Source organism: Condylura cristata, unplaced genomic scaffold (genome assembly GCF_000260355.1).
Source record: "Condylura cristata isolate star-nosed mole 26May11 unplaced genomic scaffold, ConCri1.0 scaffold00019, whole genome shotgun sequence".
NCBI classification, from domain to species: domain Eukaryota; kingdom Metazoa; phylum Chordata; class Mammalia; order Eulipotyphla; family Talpidae; genus Condylura; species Condylura cristata.
The window spans coordinates 21,418,321-21,432,435 of NW_004567120.1; positions in this window are offsets into that span (position 1 = coordinate 21,418,321).

Below are 14,115 nucleotides of genomic sequence, written 5' to 3' on the forward strand. Positions count from 1 at the left end.
CTTTTCATTGGTGTGAGGTTCAAAGGAAATAGAAGAGGAGGCAGTAGGGGAGATGACTTTAAAATATACTCCCAATTAACATAATACCCCTCATGGACAAATGGGGCCTAGTTAGACAGGGCCCTCCAAAAAGTAACCAAGACCCAAAAGCAAAGCTGCTAGAAGAATCAATCCAAGGCAACCTCCTGACCGGAAACACAAGCAAGAAGATGTGCAGGAACCAAAGAAGTGGAAAAGAAGGAGAAAATGTACAGCTCAAGCTGGATATACCATGAAGTCAAGGTGGCAACTGCCATAGTATTCCAAGATGGGGAGAGTTCATGTGCTGGCCATAGCGCTAAAGCTGGAAAAAGAACTGCAGGTGGGACCAGCTGGATGGATACACATGGGGTCTGAGAAAAAAAGGACTCCCCCTACTCCCCTACCAAAGAGGGGGGCAGAGCAGAAATGGGAGGCCCTGTAGAAGTGGAAGTGTTACAGAGTATAATCTCCATTAAAAGGGAGGTTCCCGGTTGGTAAGTTAGAAAAGTCTTTGGAAACAAGACTTGGGAGGAGACACAGAGGAAAAGAGTTGGAGGAGGCACATGGAGCAGAGAGACATGTGAAGAAGTCATGCTTGCTTCTCAGCTTTGGACATGCACGAGGGACTTGTGGGACACAGGGGACATGTGGAGTCCAGTCATCTAGAGGCACTTGGAAGACCTCATGATAGCTTCCCCTCAGTTTTGGTGATGCTCTAATAGGTACATTCTGCAACCAGTAGCGTTTCCCCCGGGTATGGACAGGAGCAGGTTCACTATGGACAGGCCACTGACCTCATTATGATAACAGGTGAATGGGGAATGTGTGCTGCTCAGTTTGTGCATGCACTCTGCAAAAGACTGCCTCCCCCCCTGCAGAATGTTATCCTCTCTCAGTGGTTCTCGTATGGGTGGAGGCTACAGTTTAGATAAAGTCTCTGGGATACAACCATGCTAGGGTCTGTGCCCTGGAAAGTTCACATACAGAGCTTGCCCTCAGGTACTAACTCTTGGTGCGAGCACCTAAATGCTTTAAGCACCAGTGAGAGACAGCAGGCACCATTTATGTATGTTAGCCAACACTGGCCTGGACGTGCATATGGATGTTGTCTCAGCTTTAGCCCTGGGTGGATGGCTGAGTGGGGGTGATAACACAGGTGTCTTGCATAGAACAAGAATCAACTATAGAGAGCAAGCTCTTTTGTGTGGTGACCCAGGTGACGGTCTTCCCTTTCACTTTGATTCCTCCAATTTAGCTTTCTCCACTGGCCCACTCCAGCTCCCCAAGTCTCTCAGGTGAAGACTCAAACTGACAATCACCACATTAAACAAGCTGGCAGTCATTAGGACTGTCCATTTTCTCAAAAACAAAAACAAAAACAAAACAAAAAATCTCTTTGGACAGGGTTATGGGTATTTCCCCCTCCAGCCCTGGTTACCAGTTTATTTTCTAGCAGCATGGCACCTGCTTATGCGCGTATCAATCTGCCACCCTGCTGTTCTTTCTTGGATTTCTACTCCCTGACTCCGGTCATTATCCAGAGGTAGGCCCCTCTGCTTTGCACACTGACTGTGGGTGCCTTAGGTTGCGCTGTAGTGCTCTGGCTCTCCAGTCCCATGTGGGTGTGAGTCCTGCAGTGAACTCCAGAGAGCTCCTTATGGCAACCATCCCACCCTCCGTTGAGTGACACTGCCCCAGAAACATTCCAAGCAGGATTATATTCGAACTGTTTCCTATCCCCTCTGCTGTGCCACCATTTTCTTTTTGCACAAAGACCCTGGTCTTTATGTATTGTTTGGTTTTGAGTCTGAGAAGGCTATAAGCATCATTACTCTTTTACATTTTACCTAGACTCTGATTTTCAACCTTCTACCTGCATTAAAAACTGACAATTGATCCCTGATAAATGTGGCAGCAGAGACTATCTCACATTTCTGTGGTTCTTCTATTTCTTGAGCAATAACTTTTTGTTTTTACATACCTAAGTATCTCTCTTCTGCATTTTTTCAGATCATTTCAGAAACTTATCTGACTCTGTCAGTTACTCCATCCCAATTGTAACAGTTTTTTCACCAAGTTGAAGATACTTTTTATCTCCCCCTCCCCATACTGTCTCTTCCAAGCTAAATATCTCATTGTTTTGTTGGTTTTTTTCCCCACTTCAAGTGATATAATTTCAAAACCATTTGTCTCCCCTGGACATTAAAATGAACACATTTTTCTTGGTGTTGATAATCACAGCAGTGAACAGAACAATCAGCTCCTTCATTCCAAACACTGAAAGTTCTATTATTGCAACAGTGTTACATTAACTATTTTTCATTAGCCATGCCACAGTGTTCTCTCTATCAATTTTATAGATAAATGAAGATCTTCAAAATTTCATTACATGTATATTTCCCCATTCTATGGTAGTACCTTTCTATTACTACTATTATTGTGATCAACTTTTTAAATCGACACCTTACTTGTCTTGTGAAGTAGAGTATTATTCCTATTTTGCAAATGAAGAAAATGAGAGTTCAAATAATTTTCCTGAAGTCATACACATAGGAAATGGTTGTTCTAAGATTTAGGATGATCGATTACTCTCAATTTGTCTGAGATTCTGCTAGGTTTAGTACTGGAAGTATTGTACAATATACCAGGAAAACCCTTAGTTGTTGGTAACCTGAGCTAACTGGTCATCTTACTCAGACCTGAACTCAGTAGAACTGTAATCTGCACTCAGATTCTTAAACGCTGCATTACATTGCTTCCCTGATATAATAGACATGGTCAAATATTCGATGTTATGCTGTGTGGTTTGATGTCTTGACAGATCATTTGATGTTTTGCTGTGGGCTTCAGTAGGAAAAGATAAGACTAGTAGATAGATATTACAAGGATGTGGTGACATTTCAATACAAGAAGGAATTTCCTAACAATTCTGTGCAAATACAGAGTGAATCAACTCAAAGTGATATTTGTGTCATATATTTTTTGAAATTGAGTGCAAGATGCTAAACATATATTGGTAAAATTTTAATCTTATTTGCTTCAGCATACTGTCCAAATCTTTGAAATTTGCTTTCAGTTGAGATCCCGCCATAGAACATTTTAGGTACATCTTCTAAATTCATGTGTATCCCTTTGTGTCTTCACCCAGGTAATTGATGTAAATGGTATGTTGTATTATTGACAATGTTTGAAGGATCCAACAGGCAAAAACATAAAATAATATGCTAGTACATAAAGATGTGATATTTTAAGAAATATTACTTTAATGAAGTACCTTTTTTACACCCTTGTTAATATCTTGATATTGTAAGGTTTCTCCCCTTAGGTGTAGCCACCATAACTGTCCCACCACCAAAGCACCCAGAGTCCACCATACTTCACTGTGCTCTCTCCCTGACCTTACCCCAGCCCTCCCCTCCCAGATGCTTCAGATTTATGATCTGGTATCAAGAATTGATTTCAAAGTTTGTCTTTGATCCTTTATTTGGTATTTCCATATGATAAATGTGGATGTTAAAATAAAAAAATGAAGGTAATTCACCAAGTTACTAAAATAACAGGCAAATACTAAGTTTTCATCTAAATACACTAAACTGAATGTTATACCATAGACTACCTAGAAGAATGGATCTTTCTTCAAACTTCTATTAATTTAATTTTATAAGGTATTTTCAATATAGGAATTCTAGTACTATGAATATCTTTATGCCAGTAGGTTGGATAATCTAGAAAATGGGACAAATTCTTAGAGTAATATAGAATTACAGATTTTATCACAAAGAAATACAAAATTTGAACAGCTCAATTATAAGTAAAGAAATTGAAACTGTAATTACCTATCTTAAAAAAAAAAAAAGAGCTGGGACCAGATAGTTTCACTAGTGAGGTCTACCAAACTGTCAATGACAAACTAATTCCTAAAACAAGTAAAAAAAAAATGAAGAATAAAAAGATTTATAAACACATTTTATGAAACCCACATCACTCTGAAACCAAAAGTACGTAAGGACATTACACAAAAAAGGAAAGCTTTTTTGAGCAATATTCCTGATGAACATAGATGCAAACATCTTCAACAAAATCACAGAAAAACAAATTCAACAATAGATTAAAAGCTACATACATCATGAACAAATAGGATTTATTCCAGGATGTAAGGATGCTTCAGTATCCAAAAGTTCTTCATTGTAACTCACCACATCAATAAAAGGAAAGATAAAGTCATATGACCATATTAATAGATACAGAGAAAGTATTTGGTAAGATTCCAACATTCATTTGTGATAGAAAGTCTCAAAATGTTGAGATAGAGGGAACATACCTCAACATAATAAATGTCCTACATGAGACACCATAGCTAGCGTCATACTCAGTGGTGGAAAACTGAAAGCTTTTCCTCTATGATCAGGTACAAGACAAGGACATACAATTTCACCACAATATTGGAAATTATTTCTACAGTAAATGGGCAAGAAAATGTAATAAAAGGACTCCAAATTGGGACAGAAGGAGTAAAACTATCACTATTTGCACATGATAATATACACAAAATACTGATGATTCCACTAAAAACTATTAGAAATAATAAGTATGTACAGCAAAGGTGATAACCCACAAAATCAATACAAAAGAATATGTTGCATTTCTATATGCAAATAATGAATCAGGAGAGAAAGAAATCAAGGAAGCAATCCCATTCATAACCACATCAAAAAGAATGAAGTAACTTGGAATGAAAGGAGGTGAAAGACTTACTGATTAAAATCTATACAATATTGCTAAAAGAAATAGAAAATACAAATAAATGGAAAGCTATTTCTTGTTCACTGTCAAAATGGCCATTTTATCCAAAGCAATATATAGATTGAATGTAATTCCCATTAAAGTTTCAATAGCATTATTCAAATAAATAGGGGAAACACTACTGAAATTTGTATGGAACCACAGAAAAACCGAAATAGCCAAAGTAATCTTCCAAAAGGAACATGAGTGGGGGTAGCACATTCTGGGGCTTTTAATTACTACAAAGCTATAGTAATAAAAGCAGTATGGTATTACATAAAAATGGAGATATTGACCAATGGAATAGAATTGAGAGCCCAGAAATAAATCTGCACATATATGGACACTTAAATTATGACAAAGGAGTGAAGAACATAAAATGAAGAAAGGAAGTTTCTTCAACAAATGGTGCTGGGAAATCTGGACAGCCACATGCAAAAGAATAGAGCACAATCTCAAATCACATACAAAAATTAACTCAAGGTGGATTAAAGACTTAGATGTAAGACTTTAAGCCATAAAATGCATAAAAGATAATATAGGGAAAACACTTCATGACACTGGCTTCATTGATGTCTTAGGGATTTTGAATGCAAAAGCTAGGGAAACAAAAACAAAAGTAAACAAACAAATGGAACTGTATCAAACCAATAAGTTTCTGTATGTCAAAAGAAACTATCTAAAAAAACAAAAATTCTCCTGAGTGGGAGAAAATATCTGCACATCATATATCTGAGGACTCAAAAAGAACAAAAAAATAATCCAATCAAAATGGGCAAGAGATAAATAGCCACTTTTCCATGCTGTCAACAGGCACATGATAAACATTCGGACCATCTTTTGTCCTCAAGGAATGCAAATCAAAAATCCACAGTGAGGCATCGCTTCACTACTGGGAGAATGGCCCATATTAAAAATACCAGAAACAACAAATGTTGGTGAGGGTGTGGAGAAAAGTGAAACCTTGTACATTGTTGGTGGGAATGTAGGTGGATACAGCCCCTGAATGAAGGTTTCTCAAAATTTAAAAAGTAGATATGTCTCATGATCCAGCATCCCATTCCTAGGCATCTACTAAAAAGATGCAAACACTAACAGAAAGAATGGATGCACTTCTTTGTCTGTGGCAGCACTATTTGCAATAACCAAGCCACGGAAGCTACCTCAGTGTCTGATAAGTGAGTGGATAAAGAAGATCTGGTGTATATATACACAATGGAATCTATGCAACTATAAAATTGAACTCTTGCCATTTGTGACAACAGGGATGAAATTGGAGGGGAGTCATGCTAAATCAAATAATTCAGAAGGAGAAATACTAATATGGATGATTTCACTCATACATGGAATATAGAAAAACAAAACAATGGAAAAACTGAACCAAAATAAACCTAAAAATATGGCTACAGAACAGAAGCTACTAGAGTGGGTTAAGAAAGCAGAGCAAGGGTGTGTGTGTGGATGGGCCCAGAGGAATACAGTGGAGAATTATGGTTGCTTGGGTGATGAACTTGTGTAATATATCTGAAGTGATAACCTATACCCTCAAATTACATACAATGTTGTAAATCATTTTTATCTTAAAAAATATAATTTAAAAATAAAAACAGGAACTGTATAGCATCCCATTTGAAACTATATGAAGGATAAGGACCTGAAATGTTAACAATTTACATTGCTGGATGACAATTGTTATACTTTAGAATCTAGAGAATTTGGTTGTATTATAATGTTGAGAAAAGGAATTTTCTCAGTAGACATTATTTTCTCTACAATTAACTTTCAACTGACAAATTAAAATTATTTAAGGGCCACTGAGGTGGCATTTATGATTGGTACTTTGGAGACTGACAAAAATTTGGTAATCTGTGGCTTTTAATTTGTGTGGCAGTGATGTAATAATAACATAATAGAGTCAGACTGCGTGCATTGAAGTCTCAGTACTGTCAATTAGAAGCGATGGCCTTGGGAATTTAGCTTCACATCTCTCTGTCACAGATTCTTTACTTACAGTTTAGAAATGGTCTTGGTGCTGATAATAAAATGTAACCCACATCAAAGGGCTGTTGTAAAGATTAAGCAAGTTATCAGACACAATAAGTTATAAGAAATAATAGCTCTCAGCTCCAGCTGCATATTGCACTCACCTGGTGAGCTTAAAAAATTACTAATTCTTGGATTGACACTATCCCCAGACACTCTAATTTAATTAGCTTCCATTGAGACCAGATCATCTGGAATTTTATAGCTCACCAAATGATTCTAATTTGCGTCCAAGGTTAAAAACCCCAGGTCTAGAGTAATTATAAGAACACCTGGTAAATAGTAAGCATTTGGTAGGTGTTATTATCATAGTCTGCAGAAGTGTGGGTGATAGATTTCTTAATTATTATAAATGATATTGGAAAGTTATCTGTGAATGAAATCTACATTTCATATATTCTTATTAACATAATGTCCCTTTCTCAAAAACAGATTTAAGACTTTGTTTACATAATTTATTCCCACTCTGGTCTACTTTTCTTTACCCTGGCAGGGAAAGGCAAGCTGTAATCCAATAATATTGACCTGATGCATATAGATAAGCATGAGATTTGTTCCAGATATATTCCATTTACTGTCTTTAAAATGTATTATGTACAGAAGTTCTTTTCTTGTCTCATTCTGATTTACACAACTTTCCCTAGATGATGGATTTATAGGTACATCAATCTCCACATCCATAGTGAGACCATGTGCAAGGTCTCGATAACCTCCTGACCACCCCAACACTGAAGTCATATGATTATCATCTTATAATTTACAAAGAGTTCATAGGGATTAAAGGAATTTAAAACTGTAGTCAAATCTTTAAAAACGTCATGGTCCTTAGAAGATAAAACCCCTAAATTTTACTATATTTATCTTATTGAGAAAATAAATCATAACACACTTTTCTATAAGTCCCTGATATTCCTCCTGTTGTTGACTAAGCTTAGAATCTGGCCTTCTACTAAAAGATTTTTGTTTTACGTGTAGAAAGTAAAATGCCTAAAGGCCTTGAACACATGAGAATTCACTTTATAAGATATAGATCTCTTCAATTATCTGAAAAAGAGCTTGTACATCAGAATTTTTATGGTTTAAGGCAGTGTTTAGTTACATTTCAAGAGCAAAATCTTAATTATTAGAAGACACATGAAAAGGTCTGTATCTTATCTAGAAGCTACAGCCATGAGTTCCATGAGGCTTAATTCAAACTGTAACTGTAAATTGAAAGAAAGGTCCTGAAACTAATAAATCTATTTCATTCAGGTAGAACTATACTATGCTCAGGCAGTTATTTTTGGTAAAAATGTGTGAAGGTTTGAAAATCTAAATTACATGCAAAGAGGTAAGAATAACTAGAGATTCAACCTAAATCACTAATTCTCCATGCAGATGTCTGCCATAGATGCCTGGAACTATACTTCCATCATACTAAGTTAAAATCACTGGTGATGGGCAAGAATATATTTTGAAAACCCTAAGTGTGATGTCTAGAAACAACAGTGGAAATAATAAAATTCCATATTATCCAGGGATATACTCAGTAGCAGATAACTTGTTGACCCCATCTGCAGTAAACCCACAGTCCTGCAGGGCAGAACTAGGTCCTACCTCCAGTAGGTAGATTCATGACTTATTCATCATCAGCTTATATTTAGGTTCAAAGTAAAACTTTTACTGGATAGATTAAACAGATGTCTTATTTCATTTGGGCTATGGTAACAAACTACTGTAGACTGGGTGGCTTATAAATAATACTAATTCACTTCTCACAATTCTGGAGGTTGGGAAATCCAAGATCATAATTAGCAGATTCTGTTTCTAATGAGGATCCACTTGCTCATTCAGCGGCTACCATCTTCCTACTGTAAGAAAAGGTGCTTTGGTAGATGGGAGAAGGATCTTACTTTCAAAAGGGAACTAATTCCCTTAATGAGGGTTTTGTGACCTAATCATCTCTCAAAGGTCCCACTTCCTCCTATCATCGCATTGGTGATTAGACTTTAATATATGAATTTTGGGGGAACACAAACTTTCAGACTTAATAACAGACAAGAAAGATTTCATTCAAGACAATACGGGAGAGCAACCAGAACTCAGTTTGTGTTTAACTGCACCAAAATAAATTGCTGAACATTTTTAAGACCTGCCATGTAATAGGTGGAGGATGAGGTCAGCATTCTTCAGTATATTAAATTTGTTAATTGAAAACTCACCTAATTATATCATTTAACTCATGTTTTTCCATTTAATCTATGAAAATATCAGGAAAATTTTTTGCTTTAAGCTTTGGAAAAACCCAGATACATCACATTTGTTAATACTAGTTTAATAACTTTCTTTTAAAAGGAAGTGATGATATTTGAAACTTACTCTCAAATGATTTACAAAAAAAAGTGTTTAAAAATTATCTCTACCAGGTTATGAGCCCTAGAAAGGACTGTTCTGTTCATCTTTTATGTTGCTGATCAGATTTTGTATTGTATATTGCAATATACACTTGTTTAATGGAATTCAGAGATTTCCAGAATAGCCCAATGTTTACCTTCATAAATTTTTGTCACCTTCATGGCCCTCCCTGGTGGCACAGCGGGTTAAAGCACAGCAATGAAAATCTAAAGCCACTTCTACATGAGTTCGATCCCCGCCTGCCCTGGAGGTGACCACATGGCGTGGCAGACCTCTCGTGACCTGCCCGCTGCTCTCCTCAGCAGTGTACTTCGTTGATCTGCCTGTTCTGCTCCCCACTCTGTCTCTGGTGAAGCCTCTCACCACCCCTGAGCCTCTGGCCTGTACCCCAGTTCTGTATAAAAAGAAAGATTTATTTATTTATTCATACAGAACTGGGGTACAGGCCAGAGATGTGGAGGGTGAGAGGATTCACCAGAGACAGAGCGGGGAACAGAACAGGCTGATCGACGAAGTACACTGCTGAGGGGAGCAGCGGGCGGGTCAGGAGAGGTCTGCCGCGCCATGTGGTCACCTCCGGGGCAGGCGGGAATCAAACTCATGCGGAAGTGGCTTTAGCTTCTTTGTGCTGTGCTTTAACCCGCTCCGCCACCAGGGAGGGCCAATAAATAAATCTTAAAAAAAAAAAAAAAAGAAATTTTTGTCACCTTCAGATAGAATTTGAGTTTGTACATTTTATTGAATTTCAAGCGCCACTGTTAGCATGCTACTTATCTGCTTTTGGATGCTCTTTTAGACCACATTGTCCTACCCTTTCAAGTTTGATGGAAAAAGAGAAGAAAAAAAAAAAAAGGAAGTTGAGTCAAATGATTCAGTTACTTTGCTAATTTTTGTTCTTTGTGTCATAAATGCAGGTAAGAATTAAAATTATAGTCTTTAAATGACTTTTAGCTTTAGTTTACACAGAGATTTAGTTTTGTTGATAGTATTTGTGCATGTTCGTGTCTTGCAATTGCCTTTGTCACTGGCTACATGAGTTTCTTCTATAGGATCCTTTTATTTTATTTTATTTTTTGCATTAAAAACTGGAGTATAGGGCAGAGGGATGTGTATATGTGTGAGAGAGGAGTCACCAGAGACAAGAATGGGGAGCAGAATAGGCAGATCTACTGAAATACACTGCTGTGGGGAGCAGTGGGTGAGGGAGGAGAGGTCTGCTGTGCCATTTGCAGATGAGCTTCCTGGCTGGGGATTGAACACAGGCCCTCACAGGGGCTGGGCAGTGAGACCACTGGGACTTAACCCATAGGCCATCAGGGCGGACCCTAGAAGAATCTTTTAAAGGCAGGCAATTGACAATGGGATTTGGTTACTTCCGACCTTGCTACCCTTTCCAATCGAGACAACACGCATCTAAAGAGAAAGCATTGTGGCTAGAAGCAAATGCTTTGGAGCAAGCACATCTGGGTTAAAATTTTGACCTTACCTTGAAACTCTTAGTAGAGTTTCTTCATCTGTGACAGAGAGATAAGAAAATTTATTTCCTGAGGAAATAGTGAAGATTGTAAGACATAATAATTATAAATAGAGCCAGGTCTATAACCAACTTTCAGTATAATAATGACAAATATTGTGGTGAGATTTTTCAGGATTGAAGATACTATAAAATGGAGTAGTGATGTGTCAAAGAAATATAATCAAAACTGTCAGTATTACTATATTTTAAATTATTGCCTGTGATGACATGAGGAAACATGCAAAATGTAGATCACATATGCCTCACATGATTATTGAAAAATAAACAGTATATGTAAAATATTTAGTTTTTTTTAAAAAATCTGGCTTATCATAAGTGCTCAATAATAATGAGCAATTAAAATAAAATTATTTTAACTTTGTTGTTAATAAAGGTATTTGTGAATAAAGATACCACCTTTTTTTGTCTTTGGGGATTCTGGTGCTAAAAATTTAAAGCAGTTATTTAATTTAGAGATGATATTACTTTGGAATTGCTATTTCTAGTCTACAATTAACCATATTCAATCTTGTTTGAGGTATTTTAGATTTGTTCATTCCTTCTTGGATACCCATTTTAAGAAATAGCTTTCTGATTCACAAGTAAAATGTCTATGATTATATTACTCTTTCATTAGAATTTTCCAGAGATCAGAAAATTCACATTCAGTGATGCCAGTACACAATTCATCTTAACTCATGCATGTTGAAAAATGCATTTGCACTTAGCTAATAAATTAACATAGGAGTTGATTTTGATCTGATTACCCAAGGAACAAAGGAAAGGCAGTTTCTATTGTGTGCAGAACAGAGTGCTAAGTACTTTATTGCTTTTAATTTATTCTTATAAGATTGGTGTTATTTTTCTTTTTGTTTTTAAATATTTATTTATTCGTACAGAACTGGGGTATAGGCCAGAGATGCGGAGGGTGAGAGGATTCACCAGGAATAGAGTGGGGAGCAGAACAGGCAGATGGACAAAGTACACTGCTGAGGGGAGCAGCGGGCGGGCCAGGAGAGGTCTGCCACGCCATGTGGATCTCCTCGAGGGCAGGCTGGGATCTAACTCATGCGGAAGTGGCCCAAGCCTCCTTGTGCTGTGCCTGAACCCACTGTGCCAACTGGGAGGGCCTGATTGGTGTTAATTTTCAAGGGATGGGGTAACTAAGGCTCAGGGAGATTTGGTAACTTCTTCAATTTTCATAGTGAGGAGTGAAATCTGAATTTGACACCAAAACTTTTACCACCTCTCCATTCTTTCTCCCCAAATGCCCACTGACTAACTTTGTTGCATTGTTACTTTTAGCAAATCTGGTTAGCTTTCCAGACTTCCAGAGAAGAAGCTATTTCAGGGCATATTAAGTAGACTATTGTATATGAGCCCAGATGAAGGTTGCTTTAGAAGTTATCTATGTATATATAACTAAATTGTTTTGGGGTAGGTGTGGAGGTGGGTACAACATGTCATCATGATGCAAATATAAGTTGTGAAAAAGTGACCATATGCTTGGCATATGTTTCATTTCATTAAGAATAAACAGTAAGTGACAAATGTTGCATCTCATTTGTATCCCCATAACTAAATGTCACACTTCATAGACCTACTCATTCAAAGAGATGATTTGTGAAAACAGGCTTGTTGCCTAAAAAGATACTTGTTACATGACTCTAATTTTGTTTCAGTCCCTTGGATTTTAGCAATAATTAGAAACAGAGTAAAAATCAGTTCTATTTTGGTTTTCAAAAGACAGCTTCTGTTTTTGTTGCTGTAGGTTTTATTGTTCCCACATTGAGGATGTGGAGACTACCCTGGATAATCATGACTACCCCATCTGTTCACCTTCAATAACTGGGGCATATGCTGCTGGCATGGCATCCAGCCAGTCAATAATTGCACTCAAGAACTTTGCTTTTCTGTCTATTGCTTAGGAGATAGATAAAAGACAACATGAAACAATGAGCATTTCCAGTTGTGCTCAGACAGGCAAGTATTAATGTAGAAACAAGTAACTCCCCCCAGTTCTATTGTCTACACTTGATTACCATATCCTTCAAAACTAAGTGTAGGGACTGGAGGATTCTACTTGGCTTTCACACACTATTTTGGAGCGGGAATGTAATATATGGCCTGTGCAAACTGCTTGACAATCAGTCATAGTAAACTTCAGCTTAAGAACTGTGGCACTTCCAGCCTATGCCTCCGATTGGGTAACTGCTCTCCTCTTCATCACAAATAGGTCTCTTGAGGCTTATAAACATGCCCAATGTTGCATTATGTAATGAGATTAACAATAGTAATGGTAGTGATATTGATACTCTACTATAAAACAATTGGAAATTCACTTTAGTCTGCCATTATTCTATTTAAGCTGAGCATGCAGAAATTGAGTTTACAGGGAATAAAGAGCTAAAAGATGCATGCTTCCTCAAACAAAGGTTTGAATCTACTTTGAAGTCTAAGATGGCCTAGAAAGAGGCATATGTGGACCACAACTTTTCTAGTGTATTCACACATGACAAATAGAGGAATGTAGGCCATATCTCTAATTCCCATAATATCTCAAAAGGTAAACCCTTTGGAATAATCTGGTATATGAACAAAAAATCTATTTAAGAAAATTGGGGGTGTTTTCAGTAGGGTGCTTTATGGGGAGATATGAATTTTTAGGGGGCATAATAAAATCACTGAGTACTGCACATAACTTTCTTGAAATTTAACTTAGCATAATTGATGCACATGTTGATTGTGAATCCATTCCACAAATGTACGCACTATTGCTATAATGAGCTATTGTTGACTATGGAAAGATGCCATATTTGAAAGTATTCTGGAGAGATTCACCAGTATAAGAATGTGAAGATCCAAAATAATAGGAAAACAATAAGAAGCTTATAAACTGTTAATCATTCAACAAATATTTATTGAGTACTTGAGTTGGCATGCACTACTAATAAGGGGGAAGAACTCAATTTCAGGAGAGCAATCAGAGGACACAGTAATATGGAGCTTACTTGATGCCAATTTTGGGTGGAAAGAATTGATACAGAAAGAAAAACAGTACCTTTAAATAGTATCCACAAAATTGGTTCTGATTTCTCTAGTAAAATATTGAAAAAAAAAGCTAAAAGTAAATTTGACATCTTTGTAGTTTGCTTTCTGCATCTCATATGCAAGAACCAAAAATGTGTAACCTCTGAGCTAAGATTCATCAATCTTTACCTTGAAAGCAAATTAATCCAAAGCTGTGTTGTTTCAGGACAGAGTAAAGGATTTAGCTATTTTTCATTAATACCTATCTTAGAATGATCATAGTCCCTGGAGATTTTGATGAAAACCCTCGACTTTCTCCTGAGAGAAGT